Source organism: Anastrepha ludens, chromosome 6 (assembly GCF_028408465.1).
Source record: "Anastrepha ludens isolate Willacy chromosome 6, idAnaLude1.1, whole genome shotgun sequence".
NCBI lineage: Eukaryota > Metazoa > Arthropoda > Insecta > Diptera > Tephritidae > Anastrepha > Anastrepha ludens.
In genome coordinates this window covers 94941660-94965357 of record NC_071502.1, presented here as the reverse complement: position 1 = coordinate 94965357, position 23698 = coordinate 94941660, and positions in this window count along the sequence as shown.

Here is a 23698-nt window from a genome sequence, read left to right as displayed (position 1 = left end):
AAGTTTTCCATGCCATATTTAGTTGCTCCGCTACCTTAGGATGTAAGAGCTTTTAATGCAAAGCTTTGGCATCAATTCTCATTTTAAGCAGGGGAGATTTAAACACTCGAATCCTTCCACGAGTGAGTTATTTTGAGCCTTTTAAGTTTTCCAAGGCAACTTTAATTGCTCCCCTGTCTTAGTATGCAAAAACTTTTAATGTGAAGCCTTGACAACATTTAATATTTTAAGCTGGAAGGTTTTAAGAAATCACATCCTTCCACTAGTGAGCTATTTTGAGTCTTTTGAGTTTTCCAAGTGAACTTTAGTTGCTATTTTACCTTGCAAGAGCTTTTAATGTAAAGCTGTAATATGAATTCATATTTTAAGCTGGCGGGTTTTAAGAAGTCACATCCTTCCTCCAGGGACCTTTTTTGAGACTTTTAAGTTTTCCAAGTGAACTTTAGCTGCACCCCCAGCTCAATATGCCAGAGCTTTTAATGCAAAGCTTAGGCATGAATTCCCATTTTAAGCTGGGGAGATTTAAGAACTCGCAGCCTTCCCCTAGTGACCTATTTCGAGCCTTTTAAGTTTTCCAAGCGAACTATAGTTGCTCCACTCCGAGCTTTTACAACAATTTTTACATAAATCGAAGTTAATTTTCTGACGAGTTGTTGCATTTTATTTTCTGAAACAAAATTTTTCGGGTTTCATGGCCTTTTTTTCCACGGTCCCTGGTTTCGATGTTCAAATTGAGATGCCAATTATGGTTCGTGCAAAGCTTTAAAGCTTTTCACAGCTTTCAATGATTTGAAAGCCGTACAAAATACAAAAATTTTTGTGGACAATAAAATGCATAAGATCTGGTTACTATATTTAAATTTTCTAATTATTGAATATTAATAGCGTTTTTTATTAGTTAAAATACCCAAACGCTTGGAATTGCTTTGCAACAGTTTTAGAGCTACAACAATGATGCCGTAAGTCTAAGTATCTCCAACTTTTTTTGCGGTTTAACTTTCTATTGTCATTTTAAGTCGTAGAACTTTTAAAATTTGGCAAAAAGCTCTTATGGCAGTAAAAAAAAGTTCATAAAGCTCTACTATAGCACAGATTTGTTAGAATAAGTAAATATATCCATTATCTTTCTTAAGCTCTTAAAGCTGTAGAAAAGTTTATAAAGCTCTACTATAGTACAGCTTTGTTAGAATCAGTAAATATATCCATTGTGATTCTTAAGCTATGTGAACTTTCAAATTTGACAAAAAGCTCTTAAAGCTGTAGAAAAGCTCTAAAGCACTAGTATAGCACAGCTTTGTTAGAATCAGTAAATGTATCCATTATCATTCTTGAGCTATGTGAACTTTCAAATTTGACAAAAAGCTCTTAAAGCTGTAGAAAAGCTTATAAAGCTCTACTATAGCACACCTAGAATCAGCAAATATATGTATTCTTTTATTTTTACTTCATTACTGCTTAAAATTTTGAAAGCCTCAAAAGCTCTAAACAAGCTTTAAGCTCTATTTAAAGCTTTAAAAACTGATCTCTATTGAAATCTTTCAAAATGTGATTTTTAAGCTTTATTATTATTTATAAGGTCCCCTCTGTGCTACGGCAAAAAAAATAACCTGCTTAATTTAGAGGCCAGTCACAAATAGAATCACTCACCCTTCCTCATAGCGCAGAGCAAAGTTTTTCTCTCCTGCTCTGCACTCGATTGCCATGGTGAAAATTTCATTAGAATGTGCTCAACATATTCAACTCCTTTCTAAGGTCAATGCCTTACAAAAAGACGAAGAATCACTATGATTTTGTTTTAACTTTTTTTCTTTACTTTCTTACCACAACATTTTTGGCATTTAAGCGCCGGAAACATGTCGCAAACACATCAATTTTCATCGATTGCCATCTGTGGCAAAGACGAGCAATTATGGTTCATGGGAATTTTGCGCAATGTTGCTGTTCCATGCATTACAATTTCGATTGTCATTGTCTGCTTTAGTGTCAATATATCGAAAGAGCTTTCGTAGTTTTTCTTTGTTCTTATTTTCCTTGCATTGAACCCCATTTTATGGCCGCTTTGCTTGTTGAGCGGCCCGTTAATGATGATGAGCACTTTTGGCAGTCGAAATGTTGCAAGTACGAGTGTTGAGTGCCACATTTATCGCCCAAAAACCAAATACTTAAAGTTGATTTGCTATTTAATTTTGCTTTCTTCTTCTGCTTCTGCAAAACTTTGTGTCAAAACTTTTTGGCTGACGCTCTGTGCCACATTTATTTCCTTCAGTTTTTATTTTTTGAACCTCTCGTATATTTGATGACCATTAAAGGCATCAATGACTTACCTCGAATCGTGTGTCTGTGCAACGTGCATGCCACATAAATTGTTAATAAATTAAGTGTACTCATTGGGGACTCATTTCGAAAAGACAACAACACGCATAATAACAACAGCAAACTAGCACCTGCCTCTTGACTACTACAACATACGATTTTACTACTTATACACACTCTGCCTCCCCTGGGACTTATCATACATACGTGCTAGGCAACACCCTCCACACAGATACACAATTTGCTGAAACTGCAGTTATACGGTACCCACACACAGGCTTATATTTACGTACATATTTGCTCTCACTTCTTCTTTCCCTCAACCTTCGCAGCTGCTCTACTTCCTTAGTCTCCCCACTTTCATGCAGAATTCTTGAGTCCTCTAATGTGCGTACTTTTATTGTCGCCACACGCCCATTAGCAGAATAAAAATGCCTTCATTTCTAGCTCGAGTCATTAGTTCTCATTTTTTTGCATATGAAGCAGGGCGAAAGTGCTTATGTTGCATGTTACTGTCTCAATGCAACATGTCAATAATCATAAAATGGCTCTTCAATGCTTGTGCAGGATAGAGACATTTATATGTATGTGTATAAGTAGGATGTTAAGGGCTTTATTGTTGTTGTATTTCTTACACGCACTCAATATAGACAAAGTGCAGAATTTCGGCAAATTACTTTTGATAGGCAAATATTTAGTACTAATTTAAAGAATTTTTAAGCAAAATTAACGAAAAGAGACGTCTGTCTCTGTGAACCCGAAGCTCTGTAGAGCTGATAAACTTTTGCATTAAAATTCCATCGGGGAAAACTCAAAACCAATACCTCAGCACAAGATCCCTAAATCATTTAGTTTCGTTTGAGCTTTACTCCAACCCGCTTCGGACGAGCTAATTTTGATGAAACGAGTTCTAACGAAACGGCCCCGATTTAGTTTTGTTAGAGTCTATTCAGCAGGTGCTCTGCTGGGGCCTTTTGACAAATGTTCGTATAAATTAAGAACCTCCATAGTGGTACTACGTCATGGGCTATAGATGCGCTTTTAAGATCCCAAATATAATTGTATTTGTGCGAGCGAGATTTTATAAATCTAAAGCATCTTGTTTTTGTGCAGCTTTAACCAATATATGATATTATTGCTTTCCTGGGAGATCTGGGAGTTCCGTAAGACGATTGAAGAAAAGCTTAACATGTTTCAGCGAATTCAGTGTAGATAGATCACGTCAATTATCGCTTATGTTACAACGATGCCTAGCTGAGCTAAACAGCTTCCAAATCGCCGACTACATCAAGCTTTCGTGTCTTAAGTGGGCTGGATATGTTCTGAGATCGGCCCCAAGCAAAATTCCAAAAAAGATCTACAATAGTAAGTTACATGTGCCTTATAAAAGGGGTCGCCCAAGGAAAGCCTGGATTGGGGCAGTCAATGATGACGCCAAGATCTTTGGACTTAAAAATTGCAGGATGTCTGCAAAAGATCGAAATTCTTGGTCGAAGTTATTGAGTGAGACTAACAATGATGATGAGCAAACATCCCTGCTGCAAAAAGCATTGCAATTATTGGACTTTGTTACACCGCTTACGACTGCCTTGGTGGTCATGCGAACTAGATTTCAACGCTAGAAACTCCTCGTCAACGTTTGGCGCTACAGAGCTTTGACCTGCTGAACAGGGTTCTCAGTTTCCAGTTTCTCAGCTTCAGTTGTTTTAGATCTTCCTTCTCTTTCACTAAATGTCTCCATCTTTTGGTCTTCCTCTTGTCTTATTTGTGTATGCATTCGCCTCCAGTGTTTTTCTTTTGGCTCTCGAACTGTCCATTTCGCTTTTCATTAGTTCCACCAGTTCATTATTCCATTCGTCTTGTGCAATTCTCACTACGCCAAATATTATGAGCACTTTTTCTTTTAAATGCTATAGCATAAGACCGTTGGAACTACGCTTTTATATAGAGTCAGCTTGCGAGGCCTCTTAAGGTGTTTCGATTTGAAAATCGCTATAGAGTAACTCATGAATTATCAAACGCCGGAGCCTCTTAGGGACAGCTAGTGAAAATAGTTTCTTTAAAGGAATTGAGCGCGCTGCCACAACAATGAATCAAAACATGGATTCACATCTCGCCAGTTAGTGGAAAAACTCAACCTCTTCCAAAAGCCTTCGATATGTAGAGGGATAGCTTCAACGAGGATAGAAATTTTGATAAATTTGATTTCATATGATTGAACTCGGATTGTATTTGAAGTAGGAAAAACGGGGAGGAAAAACCTATCAGCTAGGCTTTGTTGATCATTTTACGTCGCCTCGGAATAGCCAATAGGTTTTATATGAAGTTCGTAGAAAAAAATCCTTGTATTATTTGGTGTTTCATGCCCCCAGTGGTAGTCGGAAGCAAGATCTCTCGAATGCCAGTCAGGAGCCAACACAACCGGTTACATGGATAGCTGTTTGACTGAAACAGAGTGGACAAAAGGAATGAAGAAAAACAGCTGGAAGAAAAGATTACGTTACTCCTTTTCAAACTTTTCAATAATTCCTATAGATTTGGGAATACACCTTCGTCCAGAGAAAACTGGAAGCCACAAACAAAGCTTCTGTATTGTAGTCCTTCAACAAACATCAGAGGTGTGTTTTTCGTGCATAATACCTATGATACTTCATGCTTAAGATGGTTCTATTGAGCAATGGGAACCAGGCTCGGCTGGTATTCCTATAAATAATTCACGCCTCCGAACGCGTCATCTCAGGTCTTTATGAGTGGGGCTTTCGCTACAGACTTTAAACTGATCTTACTAACAGCTTTGCATTAGCTGAATGGTATCCATTTTGCAATCCCTTATTGCAACTTACATTATTCGGCAATTTCTAAATCCTATAGTACCTAAACTTTGTAGCTCTTAAGTATGGAAAACGATTTAATTTTCCAAAGAGGGAGCTAGGTATTTCTAAGTTTGGCTATATTCGAAGTCCAATTGAAATCTGGAAGGCGAATTCGCCACCAATGTTTCAAGTAACAGGGGCCAAATACCAGCTTCTATTGGGCCAATGAGGCCGTCGATCGTTGGTTTATCGGCATTGGCGAACGATCCCACATAGAAAATAATCGACAGGTTATATAGTCCAACCACGAATCCCAATTGACCGACATACTTTATGAAATTATGTGGTCATCGACTGCTGTACCTTGGCATCGTTGGAGCCAAAGAATTGCAATGCCATTTAACTGGGAAACGAAACGGTTAGCCACTATTGATTTATGTCGTTTTCCTGCTCTGGTCAGCAAGGAAGAATGAATTCATCAGCAAATACATCACATTAAGCAGTGAGTTTTTGTACGTAGTGCAGTCTCATTAATGACTTCTGGGGGTTTTACACTCTAGACCTTGTAAACTTGCTAATATTCTTAGCTTTCGAAAGAGAGGGAGAGCTGAGATTTCGGCAAATTTAATGAACTGAACCATTATTTTTGAAATATGTTTTTAAAATTTTCTGGTGCTGTTCCGACTTATGTAAGTCTATTTATTTTCAAATGGCGAGATATACTGCCTGCAAATCAGATTTATCTCTCAAATTACCAAAGGAGTGTTGCGGTATTGCTAAGACGAAAATCAAGTCTCTAAAAACACCACCCATACTTCCAGAGACTGAAGGAGCCCTGTATACCTAAAACATAGTATTTTCTTATCCCCAACTGCCATCTATCGGAGTGACTTCTTCAAGAAGGGGTACTGCCAATAGAAAAGCAGGCCTCAAAAAACAGCGCATACTTTTAGAACCTGGAGGAGCCCTTTATGCCTTCGCCAATTCTCTTCTTAAGTTTGTGCGAATTATTGTTTTTTTCTTAAACGGGTTTTGACAAATGTCACTGCTTTAACACATACATACATACATTTACAGTTGGAGTTACAAGTTCTTCATGGTGCCTTACTGAGGAATGCCGTCGTTTCCCTACCGACTATCGGCGATCAGAAATCACTTTTAAAGATATTCCGAAGGTCTAACTCGAAGTAGCACAGCTTTGCTGGGTCTATAGTAACACATCTGAATTTATTTATATTTTAGTAAATGGTATTTCCACCCACGCTGTATAACAATTCCTGCTCCCCTCCTTTATTTCTCAGCTTTCCTTTTCTACAGACTTCCTAAAGTAGAGTTCACCTTTTCTTATGTGATGTAAAAAGAGAAGCACTCACACAAAGACAATCGAAACATAAAAATTTCAAAATAAATGGCATAATTTTTTTGCAACAAAAGCGACGCAAAGGCACAATAATAACAAAAACAAGCAAAGGTATGCAAAATATGAACTGAATTTGGGGAGTGAGTGAAGGCTGGTAAATTGAAAGATATAAAAAGTGCCTTTTTGAAATATTTACGCATTTGTTAGGGAGGCCGGAGAAGGAGGCATGATGAAAATATGAGCTGAGGAGGGTTGCAGAAAAAGTAATTGAGCTACTTATTATTACATAAGCACTTCTGAAATGAAAGCACATGTAAACACATACACACATACACACATAAGCTGGCTTTTCTCATTGGGAGTTTTTGTTTTGTTTTTTGGGTAGGAAAATTTAATAACAGTTGGTTTTTTTTTTGAGGTTGTTACAATTTATTATAAAAAAAGAAACAAAAACAAGAAGGAGTGCAAAATGCGGCAGCGAACACGTGAGCCAGCGTTACAATGCGGCATGCCACATTAAAATAATGCGCCACCAAGCTTTGACAACTGGTGCCACAAAGGCAAAAAAGGAGTATTTCATTTGACATTATTTTCACTTTTTAATGCTTCAAGAAGGGAAGCTAAATAAAAGGCAAGGCCAGTAAAAGTATTTAAAATTCCTATAGAGCGCAATAATTGACTTCGTTTTTCTCTTGAAAGGTTGAGCGCGGCAAGAAGTAGGCAGAGTTATTATGACAAGCGCAGATATGAAGGAAGTATATTTGTAGTAGGAAAGCAGTATGGACTGGCACTTTGAATGGAGCGGAAGGGTATGGAAGAGTGATAAAATTGTGTAAAATGGGTTTAAGTAAAGGCTTTATATGAAATGGCAATAAAATATTTTACGTTATTAGCAAGGGTTTCGTGAGAAAAACTAAATTTATGTTATTTAAAAGAAAAGTATTTCATTGAAAAAAAAAAGTTTTTGTTTTTTTAATATAATGCAGCCTTAAAGAACTGATTTTTGATATTTTTTTGCATACGATGTTAGGATTTTTGTTCCATATAAATCGCACGTTCAGAAACCTTTTATATGGAAGACAACGCGGAACCTTCAGCGAAAAAAATTATATTATGAAATATCAACGAGAGTTTTATGCAACTTAAAACTTGCACTTTTGGCGTGATAACGTCTTATAATTCGATTTAGCCGGCTGCACGCACGAAAAAATGTGTCGTTATCTTGTTCAATCGTCGTTATCTTGCTCATGCGTCGTTACCTTGCTTTAACTGCAAGCGAGAGCTCGGAACGAACGACAAAGAGCATAATCGGCCCCCATAATTCGGCAACGTTTGACATCTAGCTCTCTCCTACTAGAGTGAGCATATACATGTATGTTTTTTTTTTTGTTCCGGGATGACGCTCGTGAAGAGGGAACTCTCATGAGTACTGCTATACCGGCATAGCAGTATGCACGACTTGCAGCCTCACAGCTACACCCACGTACTAAACACCTCTCCACTATCTACCACTCTCCCCGCGGAACTGTCCATGAAGGAATTACCTCACGGGGCTGGTTAGCTCATAGGCTTCTAGTTTTTTCGTCTACGAACCTCCGCGCGTCTTAGGTCATTCTGGATATATTTTGCATGCGCGCAGATTCGCTTCCAGTTATCGCTCGATTTTAGCATGAAATCTATAATTTTTTCTCCGTTTAATATACCACAAGTTTCGGGAGCTTAGCGTGGACATTGGAACAAGACGTGGATAGCGTCTTCTTCCCTGTCCGTGTAAATTGGGCAGTTTGGGGAACTGTCATGACCGAACCTATGGAGGTATTTTCTAAATACTCCGTGCCCTGAAAGAAATTGGGTTAGGTGGAAGTTTGTTTCCCCATGGTTCCTTTCTAACCACGTCGTAATAATGGGTATTCGCCCATGCGTTCATCTACCTTTCGGTGAACTGTTCCACCGGTCTTGCCAGTGGGCGATCGAACGACGCCTTTCTTCTTCTGCAATAGTCTTACGACTTGCTCTACCGTCATGTTCAGATAGACTTATATACACTCTCTGCATTTCTTGCGCCAAAATGTCTATGGGGACTAGCCCTGCTATAACGAAGGAAGCATCGTTTGAAATTGTACGGAAGCCGCAGATAGTTCGCAAAGCGCTTAGCCGATAGACGGCTGAGCTTTTTAAGTTCAGTGCATCAGCCCAGATCGGTGCGGCATACATAGCTGACTACTGAGCTGACTACCCTGCTATATAGTATTCTTTTGCTGTGGCTAGGTCCGCCATTGTTTGGTATGATTCGCGACAGGCAGGACTGCTCACTCGATGCTTTCTTCACGGCGTATTCCAGGTGCGTTTTGAAGTTTAAACGGCTGTCAACCATCACTCCTAGGTATTTTATAGCGGGTTTTGAACTAATGGTTACAGAACCAACATTTACATTTATAGTTTCTACTATCTTCCTGCTGCTTATTAGAACTACATCGGTCTTATGCTCAGCTAATTCCAACTTCATAGACCTTAGCCAAGTCTTGATCCTGCTTACTGATTCGCTGGCGATCCTCTCAATTTCGTGGATATGTTTTGCTACCATTACCACCGCGATGTCACCCGCGAATCCAATGACTTTAGTTCTAGGGGGCATATCCAGTCTTAGAACCCCATCGTACATTAGGTTCCGTAGCAGTGGCCCCAGAACTGGTCCTTCAGGAACACCTGCTGATACGATATACTCCTCAATGCCTTTGTCACTTCTAACCTCAGTTTACGGTCCCTGAAATAGCTCTCAATTATTTTGATTATATAACTAGACGACCCTATTTTTGCGAGGGTTTCTAGTATACGCTGCCAGCTAGCTGTGTTAAAAGCATTTTTGACGTCCAGAGTTACCACAGCGCAGTATTCTTTTTTCCCGCCGCGCCATCTCTTGCCTTCAATGGCTTCTGTTGCTAAATCTACTACGCATTTAATAGCATCTACTGTTGAGCGGGATTTCCTGAAGCCAAACTGGTATGTGGATAGAGTACCTTTGCCTTCAGCGAAAGGCGACAACCTGACGCAAATAATTATCACCAGAATTTTTCCCATTGTGTCTAGTAAACATATTGGTCGGTAAGACTCGGGTTCGCCAGGCTTTCTGCAACCATTCCATCAGTTTATTTTCCATTCCACCAATTTATTATACACAATTTTTTTGAAATTTGTCAACTTTTTGTGAATTTTGTGCAAAGTTTGCAGCTTTGAGTTACATGGTATTTATTGTAAAATACACTATAGTTTTATAAAAAAAAAATTAAGTAAAAAAAAATTGTTTTTTTTTAAATTGGTAATTCACCGCGCTGCTATTATTTTGACCACAGGTGTATAAAACAACCTGGAGAATTTCTTCTAAACAGTGTCACTGAAAACTAGTGCCCCAATTTTACATTTTTTATACCGTTGAGTTACACTCATTTTAGCTGGGTGTTGTCACCTGTTTCTAATATTATTAAAAAAGCAATTAGATAAAAATAATTTATTAAAAAGCAGACAGACAGTAGATTACAATGGGTAGCAAGGCAAATATTTCTGTGAAAAATATGTTCTAAAAACAATTTGTATAGCGTTGCCACCTGAAATTTTGTGCCTATATTTTTATTTATCATTCATTTTGTTTTCATTAAAATAAAATTGCTGTATTAAAAAGACAGACAGTAGAGGATCGCATAGCTTGGGTATCAAGGCAAATATTTTTACAAAAAATCCGTAAAAAAAATGTTTGATAGTGTTGCCACCTGAAATTTAATGCGGCCAAGATTTAATAAAAAATATGTTATTATAAAAATAAAAATAATTTATTAAAAAGTAGAAATACGCTAGATGATAGTATGGGCAAATATTTTTACAAAAAATATGTTCCAGAAACAATTTTTATGGCGTTGCCACCTGAAATTTATTGTAAAAATTTGCAATTTATTACCTACACATTTCAGTTGAAGAGAAATATAAGGATATCAAATGAAAGGTGTTTAAACAAGCTTTAATAAAAAAAGTTTGGCGGGTGTTGCCACCTGTTTGTACTGAAGTAAAAAGAATTTAATAAAATGCAGATATAAGCATTCCAGTATGGATAGCAAGGCAAATATGTTTTAGAAAAATCTGTCGCAAAAATTTTTTTATAGTGTTGCCACCTGAAATTTAATGCAAAAATTGATATTTATCACGTGTTTCAGTTAAATAGTAATTAAATAGATAACAAATGATAGGCGGTTAAACAAGATTAATAAAAAATAAGACTGGTGTTGCCACTTGTTTGTATTTAAATTAAAAAAATTTAATAAAAAGTAGACATATGTAAGTATTACAGTATGGATAGCAAGGCAAATATATTTTAGAAAAATCTGTCGCAAAAAGTTTTTTATAGTGTTGCCACATGAGATTTATTGTAAAAATTGCTATTTATCACACATTTCAGTTAAACAGTAATAAATGGATATCAAATGAAAAGTGTTTAAACATGATTTAAGAACAAAAATTGGCTGGTGTTGCCACCTGTTTACACTAAAGTAAAAATATTTTAATAAAAACAGATATAAGTATTACAGTATGGATAGCGAGGCAAATATATTTACGAAAAATCTGTCTCAAAATTTTTTTTATAGTGTTGCCACCTGAAATTTAATGCAAAAATTGATATTTATCACGCATTTCAGTTAAATAGTAATTAAATAGATAACAAATGAAAGACGGTTAAACAAGATTTATAAAAAATAAGACTGGTGTTGGCACTTGTTTGTATTTAAATTAAAAAAATTTAATAAAAAGTAGTCATAAGTGTTACAGTATAGATAGCAAGGCAAATACATTTGGGAAACATTTGTTCCAAAAACAATTTTATAGTGTTGCCATCTGAAATTTATTTTAAAAATTGTATTGTAATTTATCACATATTTCAGTTAAACAGTAATATAAAAATATTAAATGAAAGTACTTTAAACCAGCTTTATTAAGAACAATTTTAGGTGGTGTTGGCACTAATTTTGTTTTTTTGGAAATGACAAATTTATAAAAATATATATTTGTAAAAAAAATATAGCATACCAATGTTAAGGTAAAAGTAAATAGTTGTAGTCCTATAGCTTCTCTAAAAGCGTTACCATCTAATTTTAAGGAAAGATTAGTATTAGCAGCAAAATTTAATTAGTGGTTTGGGAAATAGTGGACCAACAAAATGTGTTCAAAAGAATTGGCAAAGCGTTAATTGAAAATAATTTGTGTATGGAGATGCCACTTATTTTTTAATTCAAAAAGTATTGGAGTTGTCTTTTAATATAAAATTTGTTCATTAAGAAAATGTCAACTAAAAACAGCAAGTGCTTGCCTTTCTCTTTCAAAAATTTAATGCTGGTAAGTGTTTAACAAATTGAGCATTTTGCTTAAGGTAGTAGTCTAGTAACTTATTTTGAAAATTTCGAATTTCGGTTTCTTACATATTTTGAAAGTGCGATATATTGGTAATATACTGTACAAATTTTAGACCGAAATTCGAAATATTGACGAAATTATAGCACATACATGAGAGCGGCTCGTACTTGCGCGCGCTAAGCCGCTAAAACTTTAAACGCGTTTTTCTCAAAACAACGTTTTTCCGGATGGCCGGCGTGAAAACAAATTTTCTATCTATTTTTTTCGGCCCTAACTTTCCATTTTTTAGTCCGATTTCCACTTTAAAAAAAGGCAATTTTCTTACGAAGTCCGCCATTTTGTTATTTTTTGTCAAAATCATTTGATCTTACTACCCGCCAGAACGACAAGCACACTGATTAATAAGCAATTTGTTTTTTCTGTTTCAGATGACCACAAGTGACGAAATCACGCCGGCCAGCCACTGTACCTCTTTTTTTTGCCGCTTGCTGCAGTGTACAAAAATAGTATCAAAACATTAAAAAAAAAAAAAAATTGTTTTGTACACCTTCTGATACCTTTAATAACATATCAGAAAATCAAACCGATTGAATTTGATTTGCCCTTCCAAAAAATGCCCCAAACATGGCCTCAAAAAACGTGTAAGTTACCAGACTACTACCTTAATACGCAAACGAAGGTGAGGAAAGCAGCTATCAGTTTAATTTTTTAAAAGTTGCAGACATGAAAAATAGAGAAGTTTTTTATTTTATTTCAAGGTAATGAAACAGTTCCACCTACAAATTTTGTTTAAAAACCGTAGTATTGTTGTCTTTAGAGACCCTTTATGTAAATATGACGAAATTAAAATGATTTCGTTTTCACTTTGTAACGAATGTGAAGCGAGTCTAATTAATTTCGAAAAAAATTTCGCTTTCCACTTTCGATCCGCCATTTTCGTTTTTGTAAAGTCTGAAGTTAGACACGTGATTGGCATTCTAGCAACCACCAAAGTGTACATTTTCGTACAAAAAAATATAAAAAGATTTTGAATTTTTACTTTGCTTTCGATTGGCATTCAAATTTTATTTGGCACTATTTTTAAAATAAACTAACAAATAAGTGGCAACATTGTTTTTCGTATATCTGGCTTGCTCTACACACTCACACTTCTGCCTCTTCATTATTAAAATCCTGCGCTTTATTGGATCTTTTAAATAACGGTATTGCCAAATTAAAAACCATTCAAGTGCAAACAATAAATGCCATTCTTTAACAAATCTAGCCAAACAACTTTACGAAACTTGCGAAATCCAAAATATTTTGTATTCATTTTCCGTCTCCGCTTACCTGTTCTATCATTTTTTCTCATACAAAAACTACACAACAACAATAATTTATGCAGCCGTCAATGCCAAATGTTGCCAACGAAATGCAGGAGAAACCAAAATTGCAAAAATAGCAAGAATATTTCTGTGGCAGTCAAACAAGCCCTTCCTCCCCACTTCTCCACTACCGCGCTTTTGGCAAACCGCAAGAGTTAATCAAGTACTAGCAAAGCAAAATAGTAAAAATCCAACGATTTACTTAAACAATTCCCAGTTGCACGCTTGTTGCCACACAACAGCAGCACCAGCGACAGCAGGCGTGGCGGACGCAAAAGCATCAATGCCACAACAGCGCTGCAATATTCACTAATACATTCACAACAACAGCTCACAGCTAAAGCGCGTACACCTTGCCGCATTACCGCTTCTTTGCTCTCGAGTGCTTTCTTCCTCACTTTCATCCACTTTCACCCTTCCTGCTGCACCTCAATTCAGCTCAGCGCGCTTCCGATTTTCAATTGTTTCTGCTCGCGCATATTGAAATTTTATGCATGCACTTATTGCAGTTGTTGTTGCTGTTGCTCCTTATTGTTGTTATTGTTTACCATCTTATTATTGTTTCTGCACTTTTGTTTATTAATTTTCATAAAAGCAAAATGTTTCTTCTCCGACTTTGGCAAATAGTTATTTCCTGTTTGTTTTTGTTTTGTTGGTTTTAAAATTTTCTTCTAGTTTTTGTTTGCGGCTGATTTCTCAGTAAAATGTTTACCTTTACTCAACAAATGATCCTCCTTTCCTCTATTGTGTAATTCCATACCCTCAGCGTGCGCTTCGTCATTTCCTTCCACTCTGCACAGCCTGAATTTTAAGATTTCTTCCATTGTTCGCTTACGCTGATTGCAGTTGGCTTAATCAGACAAATATTGGCAAGCAATTGTCATATCAGCGAACGGAAATGATTTCTTTACATTTCCGTAACAATGGAAAACAATATTATAAACAATAGAGATAAGTTTTACAATCAGAACAATCTAATTGTTGTTGTTGTCATTTACAAGCTGCGAAGCTTCCGTATTCCTCAACATAATGGCGAACTGAAATCATTTGTTACTAATCATCGTGCTGTGATGTCATTTATGGCAGAGAGTTTTTAATTTGCTTAGTAGGAAAGGGAAATACGATGCATGCCTTCGCAGATCCACGGAATTCGTATCCAAGACTTCGAGATCTACAAAGCTAATGCACTTCACTCAAGCGCACTTTTCTTAAATAATAAATTTTCAGTGGATCTCCGAATCTCCGATATCCGAATATACTCATATAGGCATTTTCAAAAATTGCTCCCTGCGACAAGTTGAAAGTCAAGGTGTGGCAGATGCTAAATTCCTTTTCAACGGTCTTCCAAGGAATAGTAAATGTAATTCTTAAGGCCATTGCTTATGCTGTAGAGAATAGAAGTTCACGTGTCCGTAGAGACAGGCAAGCTGTCCCAAAAGCGTTTGCTAGAATAAAACTCGAGTTACTTAAGTCACGACATGTAACCAGTTAAAGCACTTCTTTCCACTTCATAAGGTCACTTAAGCCCCAAACAGAAATTGCGTAAATCTTTCGCTAAGCTCACGGTAGCCCTATGGTATGAATAGGTGTTAACTCTTATGGCTTTACCGAGTCGTTACTTTCTCGTGCAAACCGGCGCCAGTTTAACACACCAAGTGTAGCCAAGTTTTTGTCCACCTGATCTTTCCAACGCAGAGGAGGCCTTACTCTTCCTACTACCAGCTGGTACCGTATCGAATACTTTCAGAGCCAGAGCGTTAATTTCCATTCGTACGACATGACCCAGCCAATGAAGGGGCTGGATCTTTATTCTATGTCGTCGTAAAGCTCATTGTTCCATTGCCTACGATACTCGACCTCACCAACGTGCAAAGGTGCAAAAATCTTCCGCAGAGTCTTTCTCTCAAACACTCTAAGAGACGCCACATCGGATGTTGTCATCGTCCAAGCTTTCTGCGTTCTGCGCCGTACGATAGGACGGGCATGATGTGAGCCTTATAAAGGGTTAGTTTTGTGCGTCGAGAGAGTACTTTACATACATATATTTGAAGTGATAAGCGGTTCAATGCCAATAGATTTACTAGCCTTTGAGAGGAAAAAGTTGTTGGCATTAGAGAACGAGAAGATGGAAGAAGGAGTTAGCAAACCTGCAGCGCGCGAAGTAAAGTACGAAACGATAAGGCTATGGCAAGACCGCTGGAGAAACGAAACCCTTGGCAGATGGGCGGGTAAGCTAATAAAAGACGTCGCTACATGGTACAGCAAGAACTTCGGTGAAGTCAATTTTTAAACAACCCAAATGCAGTGGTATTTCCAGAAATACCTGTACAAAGTATGAATATACGGGAACGCTGCTCAAGATGACGCTGAACACACCTTTTTTCAATGCACGCATTGGAATTAAGAGCGTCGAACGCTGAAGAATGCAACCGGTTATATAGCCACAGGAAATGTAATCGAAAAGCTAAGATAAGCAGCGAGGAAACGTGAGAAATCATTAGTGTGGCTTCGCAGGCACAAAAGCATAGGCCTTGCAATGAGGAAGATGGAATGTCAATCTGAGGGAATGCGCGGTTCCAGGGTGGGCGACGGTTCCAAACGAGGTGGACTAGTTCTCCGACATACCATTGCTGCGACGGTAGTTTTGATGATGGATTAAGCATTTTAAACCTCCTCATCCGCTTAAAAAAGTGTAGATCTTCACCCAGGTTTGCAATGGCATATTTTCGAGAAGGATGAGATCTTAAGAAAAATATGAAATTCTTTTGGAATTGTATTGGGCTTGAAAGCTTCGGATCTCCCGCGCAGTAGGGCCAAATATGAAAAATCTTTAAGAAGAACATTCATTAGCCAGAGGTTTAGCAATTCATACGTATTGAGCCGAGAAATTCAGCGGTACGTAAGTTCGAATCTCAGTGCATGAAACATCAAAATGATAGAACAATTTTTTGTAATAGCGGTCGCCCCTCGGCAGGCATTGGCAAACCTCCGAGTGTATTTCTGCCATGAAAAAGCTCCTCATACAAAGGAGCTCCTCAAAGAAAGGACTCCGAACGGCAAGGAGTCGGCTTAAAACTGTAGGTCCTTTTATTTGTGAAGCAATATCTAGACGCACACCACAAAGAGGAGGAGGAGCTCGACCAATTACTTGTTTTTTTATTGAGTCGAAAAATATTGAAAATCGGCGAATTATTATGAGTCATGGATTCAGCTAAAACCCATACCGACTTCTTTGCTATTCTTCTACAAGTTTCTGTAAACAACTGCAGAAGTCATTAACCCAGTCGCACACAAATACAGAATCGATCAATATATTGGCCATCATTTGCCAAATATAAACAAACAATCAAGTAAAGCAAATACTCGTAACTTTGAAAACCATTCGCACGCCACTGAAATGCTCTAAAATGCAAACCCACAGGTAGCTGAGCGACACTGCGAAGGCCTTAAGTTTGGATGCGAGTGACTAAGTGGCTGCACAAGACGCCGCTGAGTCACACGACCACGCCGGCCTTCGCACATGAAATGTGAATATATGGCCAAAGTGCGAGAGGGGCATGGGTACAGCTGTATGTACCATATGTATGCATCTCAGTAGTGTTGTATTTGCAGTAGTGTTAGTAGAAATCTGATCAATTATTTGGTAATCTAAGTGCATGTGAACTTGAATTGCAGCTGGATGCCAAAGCACCCAACATCACCTCTCGAGTAGTTGAAGAGCTCTGCTAATCGCTTCCACTTCAAGTGCATTGTGAAGTAGTTCGGCGGCATGCCACTTCAAGTTGCACTTGACCGAACACCAGCTTGTGGCAGCAAATGGTCAATAATCGTACATAATTATCTCATAACTCAGTTTTGTTGAGCTGTGGGTGAAATCGAAGTTGCGGCAAGGCGGCGGATGTAATTTTTTTGTGCTATAAAATCTATAAATATTTCGAAAAATTATAAAAATGCTGATAGTCATAAGCGAAATCACATTGCAAGCGGAATAAATTAGCGATTATTAAAGCATACAATTTGGTTTTTTTGGAAAGGTAGTTGCATTGAAGGATAATTTGAGCGACTTGAAGGAATTTTATTTAAAGTTTATCAAATAGTCTAACCTATAAAGCGGCACAAACCAAATTTTGAAAGGCAATACAAATATTTATAAAAAATGCCTGTAAGCTCCATTTTTCTCTGCTTCTCACTTTTCCTACTTCTCATCATTGGCTGTGGCGCTTATCTGATGGATCAATCCGGTGAGGTGGTTGAGGCTTACAATGAGGTGACAACAGCTAGCGTGGAATCGGCGGCAATAATTGCTCCTACGGAGCTTAACTTGGTGGAGTCCACGCTGCCAGAGACGATAGTAAAGCCGTACAATATACTGGATACAAAGCCACTGCCCAGCTGTCCGGAGGGATTCATCTTGGCCAATAAGCGATGTCATAAACGGGTGAGAGAGACTCACAGACTTCCAGCGCAAAGAAATTCCTAACTGATTACATTTTATCGAATGTGGAGTATTTGTAAAAAATTAAATTTAGTTAGTAATAAAAATCAGTAAAAACTAAAATAGTTTTAGAATAAACAGTTTTGGAAATGTAGAAGGTTAGGTTGAAGCAGTTGTCCTTTGGGACACACAGGAAGGAGAAAGAATTTTTATTTTATTTTTATTTTTATTAAAATTTAAAATTTTTTAATTCAAACAATTTGATTATTTTCATGTATATAGCATAACAATAATTTATTTCATTTTTCTAAATTTTAATTTGAATATTTATTTAAATTATTTTAACATTTTTTACTATTTACTTAAAATAAATGTAAATTTAAGTCAATATTTTCTATAATAAAAAAATTTCATCAAATTTTCTTACTTTAAGCAATTTCAAGCGTAAAAAAATTGTTTTTTTTTTTAACTAAAACTTCAAGGCGTATCTATAAAAAGAGGTATCGATTCTACAAATACAACAATTTGGGAGCCTATTGCCAAATGTCAGCTGAAGCAAGAAGAGGGAAAGAAATGCCATCACTTTGAGAATCAGGCACTAATCAACTGATGAATTCAACCTTGTACAGATTAGCCTTGCACAGTTTTTAGAATGAAAGTTATTACAAAAGCATTTAAAATTAAAACTTACGGTTAAAACCGCTGAAGTAATCACATCTTTGAATTAAAATTTGTGAATTAATAAAACCTTTAAATTTAAATTTTTAAATTAATAAAATCTTTGAAATTAAATTTCTAATTTAATAAAACCTTTGAAATAAATTTTCTAATTTAATAAAAAATTTGAATTAAAATTTTTAAATTAACAAAATTATTAAATTTAAATTTTTAAATTAATAAAATCTTTGAAATTAAATTTTTAATTTAATAAAATCTTTACATTTACAATTTTAAATTACTTAATTCTTTAAATTTAAATTTTTAAATTGATAAAATCTTTAAGTTTAAGTTTTTAAATTAATAAAATCTTTGAAATAAAATTTTTAATTTAATTGAATCTTTAAATTAAAAATTTTTAATTAATTGAATCTTTAACTTTAAATTTTTAAATTAATTAAATCTTTAAACTTAAAATTTTTAAATGTATAAAATCATTAAATTTAAATTTTTAAGTTAATTAAATCTTTAAGTTTAAATTTTTAAATTAAATAAATTTTTAAACTTAAAATTTTTAAATGAATAAAGTCATTAAATTTAAATTTATAAATTAATTAAATCTTTAAATTTAAATTTTTAAATTACTTAATTTTTTAAATTTAAATTTTTTAATTAATAAAATCATTTAATTTAAATTTTTAAATTTAATTTACTTCTTTTAAATGAAATCTTTAAATTTAAGTTTATCCTTTAAAATAAGTGTAAGTAATTACATCTTTGAATTAAAATTTGTGAATTAATAAAACCTCTAAATTTAAATTTTTAAATTAATAAAATCTTTGAAATTAAATTTCTAATTTAATAAAATCTTTGAAATAAATTTTCTAATTTAATAAAATCTTTGAATTTAAATTTTTAAATTAATAAAATCATTGAATTTTAAGTTTTAAATTAATTAAATCTTTGAATTAAAATTTTTGAATTAATAAACTCTTTGAAATTAAATTTTTAATTTAATAAAATCTTTACATTTATAGTTTTAAATTACTTAATTATTTAAATTTAAATTTTTAAATTGATAAAATCTTTAAATTTATGTTTTTAAATTTATAAAATCTTTGAAATTAAATTTCTAATTTAATAAAATCTTTGAATTTAAATTTTTAATTTAATAAAATCTTTGAAATTAAATTTTTGAATTTAATAAAATCCTTGAATTTAAATTTTTAAATTAATTAAATCTTTAAACTTAAAATTTTTAAATGAATAAAATCACGAATTGAAATTTTTAAATTAATAAAATCATTTAATTAAATTTTTAAATTTAATTTACTTCTTTTAAATGAAATCTTTAAAGTTAAGTTTTTCCTTTAAAATAATTTAAAATTCTTGATCGAAAACTTAAATTAAATTTCTTAAAACTTAAAACTTTTATCATACATTTTTTTTAAATTTTTTTAACTTAAGACCTAAATTTTTATACATATATTTTTTTAGAGCGACTAAAGGCACATCATCAAAGTTTCAAGCCAAAATTTTTAATTTTTATTTTTTACTATATAAAATTTAAATTTAATTTAAAATTATTTTAATGAACTTAATATTTTCTATATTTGACTTTAAAAATTATTTGGAATAAAATTTTTGTTTTGGCTATGAAAAAGAGTGGAGACATGAATTCCATTACCCTACTCAAGTTGACTGAAAGAAGTGTTCGAATAGAAGTAAAATTGATTTAAATAAATTCGAACTCAAAATTCTTATGAAATATCTAACTCAAAACTGTGTTAAAGTTTTTTTGGCATGCAAATATGTAGTTAATAATTTAAATTAATAAAACAGTTTTAGAATTTTTTCTGAGAATTCGGAATTTTACTTTTAACTTTTTGAAATATTTTAGATAAACGAGTTATCACACAATTTCTGTACTTGTTCTTGATAATTAAGGCATCTGTTTTGTTTTTAATTTTAATTTGACTTTGATTTTCCAAACATTTTTAGAAAAATTAACTTGCTTTGTTAAAAGACGTATTTCTTATTTTTTTTATATTTTAAGATAAGGCAAAGTTCACATTAAAAAAAATTTACTAAAAGAAGGTCTAATTTTAAATCTAATTTTTGAAAAATTCTAATTTTGCGTATTAATTTCTTTTATAGAAAAACACTAAATAAAAAAGCGCGTGCAGAGTAGTACACATAACAGAAGTGAAACTTTCAAGGCAGACAAAGAAAGAGGGATAGACCCGAGAGAGAATGAGAGAGAGAGGGAGACAGGGAGAATATAGTATATATCTAAATAAATTCACAACATTAGCAGAGAATTCAAATAGACAAAATTTACAAAAAACGGAGAAGGGTCGACCGGTGTAGGTAAACGCCGCAGACAAACCGTGGTAACAACGCGCACTACTCCGAGCGTTTATCACCCGCACAAAAGCAGCGATTCCAAGACCGCAACAACGGCACAAATTTCGCAAGGCAATACCAATAAATCCGTCGTCGGAATGGATAGCACAAAGGTAGGCACCAAAAATATATTTCCTACAAGTTTGCACCAACAAACAAGCGCCAACAAGTAGGCAGTGTTATTTCTCACTAGAAATTAGCAACCACAAGGAAAAACTCAGGAAAAATAGTGTAAAGTGTATCTAAGATATATATAAGGTATAGCTCTCTCTCTCCTTTTCCTCTACATTATACCATTTTTCTCTATCGTGGAACGAAAATGCCCAAAACGTTGCATGGCCTTGAAATTTTACTCTCCGTTCTCGTTCGTCCATCGACGCCTAAGAAGTTTCACTTCAAAAAATTTTTAAATGTGAAAAAAAAATTTCCATATTCAAAATTATTTTGAAATAAATTGAAAAATGTGTTAAGGTTTGCACTCACATATTTTAAAAATTGAAACTGACATAGGAGTTTCTGAAATTTTTCTTATCCATTCTGAAATTTATCGTTTCCTTTTATCTTCTGGAAATGTTTAATGAAAGTGATTTTTCACAAAATTTCTGCGCTTGTTCTCGATAATTAAGGCAATTTTTTTTGTCAAATTTTCATTTCATTTTCCAAAAAAAATTTGGAAATATAAGGCTTGTTTTTCTGTTGAATTTTCATTTCATTTTCCAAAAAAATTTTTGAGAATTTTTTTTTGGTTTGGTTTCTTTGTGGAATTTTCATTTAATTTTCCAAAATTTAGTAGAATTTTTTTTAATATTTGAAGGTAAGATAAGGTAGAAATTAAAAATTTGTGTGTCCTAAAATTTCAAGTTTTTATAATTTTTTTTTAAATTTCAAATATCACAAAACTCTATAAAAAATAAATAAAATTTCACTTCTTTACTGAAGATTAATAAAAAAATTTTTTTAAACAAATTATTTTCTAATTCAAAATTTCTTTGGAATAAATTAAAAAATGTGTGAAGTCTTGCACCAAATATTTTTTTGAAAATTGAAACTGACATAGCAGTTTCTGAAATTTTTCTTATCTTTACGCAAATTTATCTTTTCTTTTATCTTCTGGAAATGTTTAAGGGAACTGATTTTTCACAAATTTTCTGCGCTTGTTCTTGATTAAGGCTTGTTTTTTTGTTGAATTTTCATTTCATTTTCGAAAAAATTTTGGAAATCTAAGGCTTGCTTTTTTGTTGAATTTTCACTTCATTTTCCAAAAAAATTTTGAAAATTTTGTAAATTTTTTTTGGTTTTGTTTTTTTGTTGAATTTCCATTTAATTTTCCAAAATTTAGTAGAAATTGTTTTTTAATATTTCAAGGTAAGATAAGGTTGAAATTAAAAATTTGTGTGTCCTAAAATTTCAAGTTTTTAAAATGTTTTTTGTTGTTTTTTTTTTTTTTTGAATTTCAAATAGTAAAAAACTCAAAAAAACATACATAAATTTCATTTCTTTACTGAAGATTAATAAAAAAATTTTTAAATGCGAAAAAAATTATTTTCAAATTCAAAACTTTTTTAAATATAAACTTAAAACTGTGTTAAGTTTTTGCATTCAAATATTTTAAAAATGGAAGTTGACATAGAAGTTTCTGAAATTTTTCTTATCACCTCTCAAAATTTTATCTTCTGAAAACTTTTAAAAATAATTATTTTTCAAAATATTTATGTGCATTGTTCCTGACAATTATAATTTGAAGCCTTTCCTAAAAAAAAATTGCAATATTGATTTTTAAAAGTTTTTGAAATTTTTCTTATCTTTTCTAAAATTTTAATTTTTTTTTATTTTCTGGAAATATTTAAGGCAAATGATTTTTCACAAAATTCCTGCATTTGTTTGTTGACCATTAAAACATTTGAGGTTTTTCTTTAAAAAATTTGAAATATTGATTTTTAAAAAGTGCTTTAAAAAGCTTCTTTGCTTTATTATAATAACTTTATTATTAATAACATTTATTAATTTCCATAATAATACTTTTTATTAATTTCCGTATTTTCTTCTTTTTTCGTACCCTTTAATGGGTGTTTAGAAGAGCTGCTTCCCTTATTTGTGGTGTGTGTCTTGTTGTTTTCCACAATTAGAACATATAACTTCACATAACGCCCGAAAAGTTCCCTTAATTGCTTGCAAACATAAATAATAAATAGGGAATGTTCATTCGAAAATATTTTAATATCTTCAATTAGTAAAAAGGTATAAACTTTTTACTTGAAAAACTTATTTTTTTTTAGTTTTTGAGCTTTGCCATTCACTTCGTATAAACTTTGGGGAATTATTAAAAGTAAGTACAGTGAGACTTTCTATGGTCGGCAGTCCAAGTTAGCCAACTTTTTGTCAGCACGAAATAGATGCCAGCTCAAGGGAGTGCAGTTTATTTCCATATCTAAGACTTGGTAAATGAAAGGTCTACCTATTAGAAACAGTGCTCGTGCAATAGAAGTATCTGATGAGAGAGTTCAAACCGTGTTTAGGAGATTTTATTTACAAAAAATATCGGTATTAATGGACTTTGGTATCTTAATTTTCACTTCGTTCGAGCATCACGCAATTACTTGAGAACCAATTTATTCTCAATAAATATTAAAAGCAAAGTTATTATATAAAAATAGACATCTACTTTACCAACATTTTCTACTCTGACCTCGAAAAAAATAAAAAGAAGTAGTTTTGCGGCAACTAATATTACAATAAAATTCTTCTTGAAATTCTAGAATTTTGATTCCTCTCTTGGTTTGCATACATTTCTCATAAATGCTTTCTAACATTAAAAGATAAAAATACAAATTTTTTACAGTGGCTTACTTAATAATTTGAAATCATTTCCTGGAGGTTCCCGCAATCAGCAATTTCGCTGGCCACTGTCGCTTTATTTACTGCGCCTTCGCTCTGACACAAACAATTATCACCTTAC